At 45.8% G+C, this 10,190-nt stretch overlaps 1 protein-coding gene across 1 annotated transcript in view; it reads left to right on the forward strand.

The window, feature by feature from the left end:
* The window catches only part of B3GAT2 (beta-1,3-glucuronyltransferase 2), a 74,953-nt gene that overhangs the window by 733 nt on the left and 64,030 nt on the right, over positions 1–10,190 (forward strand).

Genomic DNA, 10,190 nt, shown 5'->3' on the forward strand with positions numbered 1-10,190 from the left:
CACTCACTCACTCACTCACCGGCCCCGCTATTGGGCTGAAGCGGTGGTGCAGCTGTGAGGCTCCTGGAGGATTTCTAGAAACTGGGCTCTGGCCGGCCTGAGGATGGAGCCCCGAGAGGCTGGGCTGCAAGGAGAGGGGTTCTGCGTCCTGGGGGCAGGCTAGGTGGTCTCTGACGGCCTTTTCAGTGCACGCAGGTGTGATTCTGAGTCTAGAGCCATATCAGGAGGACGCTGAAGATGGTGACTAATAATCAGCCAGACACCCATTTCCCTGTTACAGTTTGGTGGGCTGGAAATGGTTACTAGTGAAAACACTGACTTCTAGGGAGTTCTTCCCCACCATCTCTCCCTGTACCCCACAAAGGCCCTTCTTGACTCTAAAGATGACCTCCTTTTCGAGGAATCCCTCTGCCAACTAAGTTTGGGACTGCCCTGTGGTTCTGTTTTTTCACAGCCCGAGGTTATCAGCAGGACTGCCGGGTTCCTTCTCCTGTCCCTTCTCGAGGCCCCTCTTTGGCCACTTTTGCACCGGCCATTGCTGCTTGGTCCTCGGCATGAGGTCCCCAGCGCAGCCTGGCCCGCTGGTGCTGGGATGGCACAGTGTCCCTTGGAGCCCAGAGCTGCACAAAGCCAGCAGGCACCGGGTTGGAACAGGTGTTCGTCCCTGAGGCTGGTGCTTTGCAGCCTGAGTGTGTGCGCATGCGTGTGCGTTCTGCAAATGAGGCTGAGTTGCCTGGTTTTGACAGTTTTCTTGTTCCTCCTCCACAAATATAGCGGGAAATGACCTTGGACTTTTTGACATGCCTTGGGACTGTTGCTTTCCTCTTCCCCAAATCCCCGACATCCTGACTCTGAGACTCCATCATCCCTTCCCTTCCCCTAAGTAAACTGGGCGATCTGTATGTCTAAACATCTCCCTGTGGTGCTAGTGATAAAGATCCCGCCTGCCAATGCTGGAGGCATAAGAGAGGCGGATTTGATCCCTGGGCCAGGAAGATCCCCTGGAGGAGGGCATGGCAACCCACTCCAGTATTTTTGCCTGGAGCATCCCATGGACAGAGGAACCTGGCGGGCTACAGTCCACAGGATCGCACGGAGTCGGACAGGACTGAAGCGACTTAAAACACTCTTCACAGAAATCACAAACGTCCCATGCTTTCATCCTAATATCTCAATTTGGCTTTCATAACCTCAGGATAGAGCTATTCGGTGTCTCTCCAGCTTCATTTTTCTGCCTGTGTGGCTTTAAAAATCCATTTCTTGGGGGCAATTGTTGCTTTCATTTCTGTCCATCCTCTCTTGCTTCTTGAATAAAAGGACCAGTAATTGCTCTCCTCTCTCTCTCCCATGCTTTCACGATGGAGGGCTTTCTTCCTGTATTTATTCTGAAGAAATCAATTAGCTTGTCATTGTATAGTATGGTCTTCATTATATCCAAGATTCGAAATATCAGCTGATTTTTTAAGTTGGGTTTTATCATGATTCTGCCTGCATATTCTTGCCCCCAAAAGACATGGTTTGTATTCTGAAGCCAAGACCCTTATGTTTCAGAACACCGTCATTTTAACCCCCAAAGTCTTTTTTCTTCTTATACAACTTGGAAGTTGCTCTGCTTGTGAAAATGTGTAGTCTTGGGTAAGCAAAACAGTGCACATTTTTATTAATTAACCTTTTAGGCGAATGGGCTGTGAAGGGCAGTGAGTCTCAGTTGCTCCCCCCTTCCAGCCCGCTGGTGTGAGGCGCTGGACTGAAGGGAGGATTTGGCCAGAGAAATGGCCCAGAACACAGTCTTTCTTTGATGCTTCCCAAACTGAAAGAAGTCTTGTTCGTGGTGGATATGAAGCAGCAAGAGGTTTTTTCATTGCTCCATTGGGGAAAAGAAAGAGAGAAGATAAAGAGGAGAGGATGGGGACAAAAAAAAGTGTCAGCCGAGAGGAAACTATATAGGGAAAAAAAATGCTAAAATTTTAAGATACTAATGTTTTGTATGGTTGGAAGTAATGAAATATTCAAAATAAACTTACGAACATGTGTGTCTCTTATTTATGGAGAGGTGCCAAGTATACTAAATACACAACAGAAGGGATTTTTTTTTAAAGCATAATATGCATGATACACTTAGAATTTAAGTCCTGTAGCTTCTCGGGGTTCCTCCCAGGCAGGAATTTTAGTACTAATCCCTTCCTCGCCCACCACCCCTCCCCCAACATAACGTTTTTGAACCAAAAAAAGGCATCTCTCTCTGTTCACCAGGCATGTATGTTGAGACATTAAGTTTTCTTTATTACAGCACATTCTTTTATTTGCATGGCAAGCAAGATTGAACTTTCTAAAAAGTCAGATTAGGGGAAATTATGCATCCTTAGTCTTGTATATTAATGGGATGTCCTACCCTCCACCAGTCCTAGATTAATGATTTCACATGTACTGCAGTCTAGACATTGCTGTCTTGGCCAAAAGGCAGGACCAGTTAAGACATCTAAACACTATAACTCCTTGGAGGAAGGGAAGATGCTGATCAGGGACGCTGGAGGGCCCAGCATACATCTCAGCCCTTTCTACGGTGCACACACAAATTAGTTTTTAAGTAATTCACAGTACCTCAGGAAAGAATGTACCGAGGCAAGCTTCATCTTTTATTCATGGTGCTTCTCATTTCCATGGTTGATGTTAACGTAGATAAGATAAAAGGAGGAAAATGAACCAGGTACAAATTAGCTCTCTAAGCATTGGCTGCCAATGAAGGAAAGTAAAAGATGAAAGGTTTCCAAATTAAATTTAAGGCACAACAGGCACTCTGGAGCAATTAATCCTCCGTGGTAGCTTAGCTGGAATTGAGCTTTCTTCTCCCATCCAGCTAGCCAGCCAGCCAATTTTCAGGCTCCCCTTTCAACTGAGCTGTGCGGCCAGGAAAGAAATATTTGCATCAGACAACCCTACATTTAACAGCCAAATCCATTTGCAAAGGAAGCTGTGTGAATTGTGGCCAAAGCTGAGCTGCCCATCAGAGATGGAGGTGCTTGGAGTTATCTGGTTCCCAGTGGCCTCTTCTCGTGGCCTTGATAGGAGTTTGCACTGTGGCTCTCAGGTAATCCTAGCTGCCTGTGACCTGCACACCCCATCCATCTAACTCTCCGGAAAAGCTTATTTGCTAAGGATTTGCCCGGCTTTCACAGAAGCAAGAGCCACAAACAAATGGGACTGTAGCTGGTCACATTTTTTCAATAACACTATTGATCAGATTTCTGTCCTCTGCTAGAAAACCTTCCAGAGTTTCTTGAGTTTAAAGAGGCCGCTTTTCAGATGAAGTTGCTTTCCACCTTGGGGAAACCAGTTGAAACAAAAGGTTAAAAAGTATCACTTTCCAAGCAAGGAAAGAACTTTTAAAAATTTAACTTTCAGTTTAACGAGATGAGGCTGGAAGACAAGCTGACTTCGAAACCCGTTACAGGCTCAGGAAAGGTCTCAGTTAATGAGATTGCATTTGGAAGATGTTTCTGGCAAGTAGTGAACTAGAGAGGTCCTTTGGATGTTGTCTTGAGTGCAGTTAAGCTGTTTGTGTGCTGGGCAGGGGCTGGGAGTGGGGGAGGTGAGTTTACCCTGCCCTTTTCTGATAATTTAGTTACACGTTCCACCCTTTACGTGCAGCTCATTGGAGCCATAATCCAAAGAATATTGAGATTTACAGAGTTTGGCACTTTCTCCCCTAAATAATAGATTACGAATGTATTTCCCGGAAGGAGACAGGAGAGTTCCCTTTCCATTTCCCCTTGACACAGTTAGTGTAGAGTGATTATCTTTTCGAAGTGAAGAAACCTCAAAGATGCTTTTAGAGAGCACCATCCAAAGATGATTTTACCCGAAACACGCCCCTCATGTGTTATTTCTTCCCTCCTAAGAGCATGTTAATAGTCACGCTGTGAGTCTGATCAAATGTGAGAATTTGGCGAAATGGATGTCTAGAAGGATGGACAGCTTTCCTAGTCTATCAGTGTTAAATCTGTACATTTTCTTTACTTTCCCTGGATGTATGGTACTTGAACTGTGGCTCATTTTTGACAGGGTTTTCCCTGGACACCAGCAGTTTTCATCTGGATCTTGATATTTTAATGGATCAGAAATAACTCCTCAGGTTTCAAAGGCCTTCTCCCTTCTTCCTGTTGTCTTTTTTCCATCTTCCTTCTTCCTCCAACCTGCTTTCCACTGATTATTCTTTCTCATGAATAGACATGAAGACAAGTCCGGGTTATTGTGTGTGGCAATGAATGTGTGTCTTTTAAGCATTTAGACTGTTGTCTACAGCTTCTTGGATCCTGGTGGGTGACTCCACTTTCTTCTGTCTACCCCACTTACCTCTAAATTGCAGGCTAGTAAATTTTCTCTTGTGTGAACAGTAATGGAATAGTAATTGCTTTGAAGGCATGCTGCAAAAGCAGAATAGGAGAACCAAAGTCAACAGCCTTATTTATTAACTATTCCAGGTGCTACTCTAATAGTGGGTTTTTCAGGACAGAATTTAATAATATTCAGATATGTTTACTCAGACCTTCCGGACTCTGATGAACTATTTGCTTGGTCTGCATAAATTAAGATAACATTATTTGTATTTGATTTGTAGTGCTGTTGAAGCATGCAGTTTAGGTTTTACATCGTTCTCAAGTTTTCCCCCTGAAACAAAATTGTCATACCAATCCATTGGTAAGTAGGTAGGCTGGTAAGTAGGTAGGTTTACAATAGATTTCCAATTCATAGAAATACACTGAAATACTCCATTGTTCCTACCAGGTAATTTTTGTGTACAACTTGGAAATAAACATGTAAAATACTCCTTATCATGGATACAAGCAAAATGAGCACTTACTATGGCCCGAGGGCCACATTTAGGGTGTTACGTGATTCGTTCATTTGATCATCATGACGGCTGCTGGGTAGGTTCTAGTATGGCCCCCAGTGGCCCCCATTATAGTGCTGATATTTAGGTGTGAACACCATTCTTTGATGAATACAGGGATTTTTTAAAATGCAACCTGAATCTAAGATGGTCATAACCCTGATCAGTGTAATCAGTATCTCCATTTTATAGGTGAGCTGCCATAACAGGAAGTCACCTAAAGGGTCAAGCAGCTGTCTAAGACAAGATCTCCTGACCGGGTCTGGAGCCTGCCCTCTGGGTACCGTGCAGCCCATCTTACTAACCTGTACCATCCGATGGGTGCGTGTCATCCGTGGCTATGAGTAAAGCCTCTGACCGGCAGAAGTCTCTCATATTATTCTAGCTGCTGCCATACTTGAACTCGGGCAGATCTGTCTTCCTTTTATTAAATTTATTCTTTATTGAGGCAGAGTTGGTTACAATGTTGTGTTCCTTTCAGGGGTACAGCAGAATGACTCAGTTACACGTACAGGTCTGTCTTCTTGGCTGTATCAACTTGTGATTTTCTCTCTTGCCCTTTTCTTCCTGATGTAACTTGGATTTATGAAAACATCATCTCCTCACTATTTCACTAAGGGACCATTTGACTTTTAGACTCTTTTTTCAAGTCAGCTGAAAACTGCTAAATAAGCATAATAACCTGAAGTCATTTATGTTTTTGAACTGTCCACTCCTGGGAACAAGTAAGAATTAACTTCTGGGAAACTCCCCTGGTGGTCCAGTGAGTAAGACTCCATGCTTCCAATGCAGGGGGCGTGGGTTTGATTCTTGGTCAGGGAGCTAAGATCCCACAAGCTGTGGGGCACAACCCAAAATAATAATAATAATTTTTTAAATAGTTAATTTCTGCAAGAAAATGCAGCATTAACTTTTTTCCTTGATTGATGTACATACATCAGCAATGGTAATCTGCTGAGCATGTCAGAGTGGACAGAGTGAAGGGAAGAATACATTTCAGGATGGAATGGAAATGGGGGTGATACTGGATTGTTTCCAGTGGGCTGGGTGCCTTACCATCGGGGTGGAGGAGAGGAGCTGGGGACCTCAGCGAATCTGAGCTGACGCTGACATGGGTGGCAGGCGGAGGGGCGCTGGGGCAGCTGCCCCTGGAGCACAGGATGAGCTTGTTGGAGCCGTTGGTCTGGTTATGCTGGCCACACCGCCCGGCTCGCCTGCCTCCTCCCTTGTGGGTGGGAGGTTTGTTGATTGTCCTGTTTGGTTCTTTGGGGACTAGAACTTTCTCTGGATTAAACACAAAATTAGTAAATCGTGAATTTCTGCATGCTAGGAAAATCTTGAGGATGGCTGAGCTAAGGGAAGGGTGAACATGCTCCTTACCCCAAGTCAGATTATATGGTCTTTTCCCCCAAATAACTGAAAACTCAGTAGTTTTTTTTCTCCCTCTGTCCATCTCCTCTGTCAGTGGAGACAGTACCTGGTGGCTCAGTGGTAAAGAATCCACCTGCCATTGTAGGAGATGTGGGTTCGATCCCTGAGTTGGAAAGATCCCCTGGAGAAGGAAATGGCAACCCACTCCAGTATTCTTGCCTGGGGAATCCCATGGACAGAGGAGCCTGGTGGGCTACAGTCCACGGGGTTGCAAAAAAAATCAGACCCAACTTGGTTACCAAACAACAAACAGCAACAAGTTACATACAGTATCTAAGACTGTCCTTACTGCAGTTTGCATGGTAGGTATTTGTCAATTGCATCTTCATCTGTCTAGTGAAAGCTGCACATGCTAAACGCCGAACATTCTCCACTGAGATCTCCCTGATCTAAATTATCCTCAATAGTGTATCACTCCACCAGATTCCTTGTGCCCAGCTCAGCTTAAACATGACCATGTTTAGAAGATGTTTGAAAGGAACAAATCAGTATCCTTCTCTCCTACTTAACAAGTGTTAGTTGCACACCTATGTGCCAGACTCTGTGTTAATTACAGCAGGATGGAGCCCTCCTGTGAACACAGAGTACCCCTGCCCTCTTCATTTAAGCCTCTGGACCTAATCTGTATGCTAATATCAGAGCCTACTGAGAAAAGCACAGGTGCCTGGGCGTGTACAGCAGAAGCCCCTGATGCAGTCGTGAGTTGTACTTGTGGTTGTGGAGGAAGCGACATTTAAGCTGACATCTAAAGGATGGAGGGGGTCTGGCAGGGGAGGGGGCAGAGGGAGCCGCGTTTGAACCCGTCTGTGAATTTGGAAGTGCTACACAGCAGGGTGAGGGGCACGCCTTTACTTTTTCACGTGTGCTTTTTAGATCCCCCTGCAGGCAAATCTTTAATCTTTAATTTTTTAAGAAGAACTTGGGTAAGGTAGATACTAGATCAATAGAAAAATTGTAGATATATAATGCACATCTGGTTGTACCAAGGAATCATTAATGTAGATGGTCGTGATTCGTCTTAGCAGCTAACATCAGTGTTGAAGTTCACTGCTCTCCTACTAGAATTTAAACTCTGTCAAGGTAGGTAGTTTCTTCTGTTCACTGCTGTGTCTCTAGTGCCCAGCATATTGTAAGTGTTCATTCAATACCTACTGAATGAAGGAGTGGATTGTAGGAAACATTGGAGCTAAGGGAGTCCGTCCCCAAAGGAAGCTATTTCTGGAAGCAGAGATTGCTGGACCACCGCCTTGAAGTTTGTTCGTGTGACTAGGGTTATACTGAGCCCTCTAAGTAGTAACTGGAAGAAAAACTGGCTCCTGCTCTGACTCTGAGAGCTTTCAGTGCAAAGAAGGAGAGCTGGGGAGAGAGAACCAGGAACCTTAGTCTGTAGCCAGGCATCCCCGTGGATGCTTGAGAGCAAGGAGAGGGTGTGGGGGGTACTACGAGCCCACACGGTGTCTGGCCTACTTCTCACACATGAGAGGTGGGAGGCTGGTGAGGGGCTCAGGTGGGAGCTTGCGGCTTAAACGGCCCCAGGTTCAAGTCCAGCCTCATCACCTGGGGTCATGGGACATCTGAGAGGTTTGCCTGCCTCTTCCGATGGCTCCAAGAAATACTGAACAGAGGAGGGTTATAAATGTTCTTTTCCCTGCTTCTCTACTAGTGACTGCCCAGGTGATGGGTCCCCCAGGGAGCTGCGCTGTCTCACTTGGGGAGATGCCTCTGAGTCCTCTGCTCCTGAAACCTAGACTGTGCTTCTGGAAGCCTGGAGAGGAGGATGGGGCAAAGGTACAGGACTTTCCCAAATTAGTCCATGCCAGGAGGAACCGGTAGATTGGCGATTTGAATTACACCACTGGGTTAGGACAATGAGAAAGACACAAGTTAAACAGGGCTTGTCTATAAGGAGCTTCCCTGGTGGCTCAGAGGTTAAAGCAATTGCCTGGAATTCGGGACACCTGGGTTCAATCCCTGGGTCGGGAAGATCCCACAGAGAAGGAAATGGCAACCCACTCCAGTACTCTTGCCTGGAGGATCCCATGGAGGGAGGAGCCTGGTAGACTCAGTCCATGGGGTCGCAAAGAGTCGGACACAACTGAGCGTCTATAAGGAGTCCTGGAGGAAGCAAGATGTGAGAAAGTAAAAAGCATCATAAGGAGGTTTTAGGCTAGAAGGAGGTAGCACAGTGTTCTTCGTGGGTGTGGAGCTGGTTAGGGACCGGGTGAGAGCTTGCAGGTTGGGTGCATGGGTCTCAGAGGAGGACATACACGCAGCTTCCTGCAGCTCTTGGGTGTGACTGTCTATAACCTTCGCAGCCCTTGCCCCTGGTGTGGACCTGAGATGCATCGCATAATAGATTCTTTCTAGCACCAATGAATGAATCGAGGAGATAGTCTGTTACAAAGAAGAGGGCAGCTTAGTAGGAATGAAATGAATCTATTTTTTAAATTTTTTTTTACCGGAATATAGGTGCTTTACTGCATTGTGTTAGTTTCCGCTGTTCAGCAAAGGGAATCAGTTATACATATACAAATACTGCACCCCCCTTTACTGATTTCCTTCCCATTTAGGTCGCCACAGAGCACTGAGCAGGTCCCCATTAGTTAATCTGTTTTATAAATAGTAGTGTGTATACCTATCCCAGTCTCCCAGTTCATCCCGCCCCCTCTCCCCTTTATTGTCCATATGTTTGTTCTCTCTGTCTGGGTCTCAATTTCTGCTTTGCACGCGGGCTCTTCTGAACCATTTTCCTAGATTCCACATATATGAATTAATATATGATATGTTTTTCTCTTTCTGGTCTACTTCACTCTGTATGACAGTCTCGAGGTCTGCCCACGTCTCTGCACATGGTACCATTTTGTCCCTTTTTGTGGCTGAGTAATACCCCACTGCATATCTGGACCATAGCTTCACTATCCATTCCTCTGTCTATGGACATCCTGGTTGTTTCCATGTCTTGGCTGTTGTAAATAGTGCTGTTGTGAACACCGGGGTGTGTGTATCTTTTGGAATTATGGTTGTCTCTGTTAAAGCACATGATTAGAAGCAATTGCTTGATTTTTAAGGTTGCTTGCTGGATGGGAAGGTTCAGCGTATGGGTCTCTCCCACACCAGTTGGCTGAGGCAGCAGGGAGGCTCCAGTCTGACAGACTCTCCCGTCCTGGGCCCTCCAGCCTAGACTGGACCGCTGGGGCGTCTGCCACCTGGCACCGACTGGGAGGTCCACCCTGAACCGCCTTCTTGTTTCTAAAATACTGCTTACATTTTCATAAATAAAAGCATTTTAAAGCCCATTTCCTGCCGTCTTGAGGAAGAGGCAGCAGTGGGGGAGAGAAAGCACGTGTGTGTGTGTGTCCGTGTGTCCTTCCATCCGCAGGTCCCTGGGCTGTGCGGAGGCACACAGTTCTTTCCTCTCCCTGTTCTTTCTCCACAGACCCTGAAGTGTGGCCACCCCCAGGGGTCCTTGGCATTTTCTGCTCATATAACGCCTAAAAGAATTTGATAAAACTGCATACCTTCTAGGATATTTTCAAGTTGATGACTACATTTTAAAAATCATGTAAAATTGTTGCAAAGCATGTGATTTACATATTGAATCACTTTTCATATTGAATCACTATGTTGTACACTTGAAACTAGTATAATGTTGTAAATCAACTATCAGTTCAGTTCAGTTCAGTCGCTCAGTCGTATCTGACTCTTTGCGACCCCATGAATCGCAGCATGCCAGGCCTCCCTGTCCATCACCAACTCCCAGAGTCCACCCAAACCCATGTCCATTGAGTCGGTGATGCCATCCAGCCATCTCATCCTCTGTCGTCCCTTTCTCCTCCTGCCCCCAATCCCTCCCAGCATCAGAGTCTTT

This window comes from Bison bison, unplaced genomic scaffold, assembly GCF_000754665.1.
Source record: "Bison bison bison isolate TAMUID 2011002044 unplaced genomic scaffold, Bison_UMD1.0 scf7180017864268, whole genome shotgun sequence".
Classification (NCBI taxonomy): domain Eukaryota; kingdom Metazoa; phylum Chordata; class Mammalia; order Artiodactyla; family Bovidae; genus Bison; species Bison bison.